The sequence below is a fragment of the Dromiciops gliroides genome, chromosome 6 (assembly GCF_019393635.1).
Source record: "Dromiciops gliroides isolate mDroGli1 chromosome 6, mDroGli1.pri, whole genome shotgun sequence".
In the NCBI taxonomy this organism is placed as follows: Eukaryota; Metazoa; Chordata; class Mammalia; order Microbiotheria; family Microbiotheriidae; genus Dromiciops; species Dromiciops gliroides.
The window spans coordinates 203038575-203040779 of record NC_057866.1 but is presented as its reverse complement, the minus strand read 5'-3'; the positions used below and the strand labels follow the sequence as shown (position 1 = coordinate 203040779).

General features: G+C 36.1%; 1 non-coding gene across 1 annotated transcript; it reads right to left on the bottom strand.

Moving 5' to 3' along the window:
* Window positions 1-531: 531 nt before the first annotated feature.
* LOC122733097 lies at window positions 532-638 on the bottom strand. The gene has a single exon (XR_006353701.1). It is a non-coding gene; the product is annotated as a U6 spliceosomal RNA (small nuclear RNA).
* Window positions 639-2205: the final 1567 nt, after the last annotated feature.

Genomic DNA, 2205 nt, shown 5'->3' with positions numbered 1-2205 from the left:
TTTCCCTGTATTCTTAATTTTAAATAGTATCTCATAAATAAACTCTGCTTTGATTATTTAGTTAAGAGGCTTCTTAATCCTGAGCTTATCAATTTGGGAGTAGAGCAGTGTGGTGGAACTTTGTAAACGACCCATATTAAATTAATAGCAGTCAGATAGCCAAATAGTCAAAAGTCCCCAGATTAGTCCTCCAGTCAGTTTAGCCTCCAAAATCAGGCCCAATCATCAAAAATATTTCCACATACATACACACATGCATATACATATATATGTATATACACACATACACATGCACATATATTTTTCTTTTTGTTTATTTTACTGTTATATTTATTGAAGACTGATAGGAATATTACTTTTATTTTATGTAAAAAATATGGTATGTTGGGGCAGCTAGGTGGCGCAGTGGATAGAGCACCAGCCCTGGATTCAGGAGGACCTGAGTTCAAATTTGGCCTCAGACACTTGACACTTACTAGCTGTATGACCCTGGGCAAGTCACTTAACCCCAATTGCCTCACCAAAAAAGAAAAAAATATGGAACGCTTCATGAGTTTGTGTGTTATTCTTGCACAGGGGCCATTCTAATCTTCTGTGTATCATTCCAAATTTAGTATATGTGGTTTTGAAATAAGAACATAACATTACTATTAATGTGTTATGAGCTATGCCTTCTTGTGACTTAGTAAAATTTTCCTTTTAGATACTATTACATCTTAATATTGATATTAATTTGTTGTTTCTAGTTCTCTTCATAATGTAATTTCTTTTTTGATCTACTTATATTGTGATTTATTTATTTTTATTTTTGCTTTTTCTGATAGCATGTTTGTGACTCCTGATTTTTGGGGGGTTTGTTTAGCAGGGCAATGAGGGCTAAATGACTTGCCCAGGGTCATACAGTTAGTTAAGTGTCAAGTGTGTGAGGCTCGATTTGAACTCAGGTCCTCCTGAATCCAGGGCAGGTGCTTTATCCACTGTACCACCTAGCTGCCCCTGCATCTTCTGAATTTTTGATTCATCTGATGCATAGTCAATTTTTTCCAATCTTTCACTTTTTATTCAGTGTCTATCTTTGCTTTTTAATTGTTTTTGTTGTAAATAATAGATTGGGGGTGAGCATTGCATTTGCATTGAATCTGCTACTCTTTTCATGTTTTTTGATTATTTAATCATGGACATTTAAAGTTATGGAATTATTGTTGTCCAGTTTTTTCAGTCATGTCTGACTCTTCATTACCCCATTTGGGGTTTCTTATCAATGATACTGGAATCATTTACCATTTCCTTCTCCAGCTCATTTTACAAATGAGGCAGAAACTGAGGCAAACAGGGTAAAGTTACTTGCATGACTCCAAGGAAACCTAGGGTTGAAAATGGGATTTTCTTGATGTCTGGGTACATTAAATAGGTATGAGCTTTCTCAAAAGAAAATCCTTCTGTTCTGAGCATGATGTGTAAAATACTGACTCTACTTGGGCCCTATGGCTTCCATGAAGACAGAAAACTTTAGGTAAAACTTGGAAGAATAAATAAGATTGAATAGCATCATCTGATTGAGAGAAATTATTTTAGGAGATTCAGATATGCCCTTTTTTCCTTTTATCTTCCTTTCAAGATCTTAGTCTCTGAAGGTTGAGCTAATGTTCTCTATCCAGACCCCACCCAGGTGTGACAGCCATTCTTTTCTACTGTGCTAAAGAGTATGTGTTGGGGGCGGGGAGGGGGGTTACTGACCCTGGTCAGAAAAATCAAATGCATTAAAGATTTCATTGCAGATCATCAGTGGGACTGAACCCTTAGTAGCTGATGCATGTCCAGACTAGATGAGTCAGGTAGACACAGTTAAATAGATAGATAGATAAATAGATGGTAGATAGATAGATAGATAGATAGATAGATAGATAGATAGATAGATAGATAGATAGATAGATGATGGATGGATAGATGAATAAAGATACATGCAAATAATACAACGCAGCAAATGAATGAATAAAAAGGAAGGAAGGAAGGAAGGAAGGAAGGAAGGAAGGAAGGAAGGAAGGAAGGAAGGAAGGAAGGAAGGAAGGAAGGAAGGAAGGAAGGAAGGAAGGAAGGAAGGAAGGAGAAGAGAAGGTATTGCGGGCTATAAAGTTAATAAGTAATGTTATTCTCATCTCTAAAATTCTACCTATCTACAAATAAGTCCTGACTTTGTGATGCACA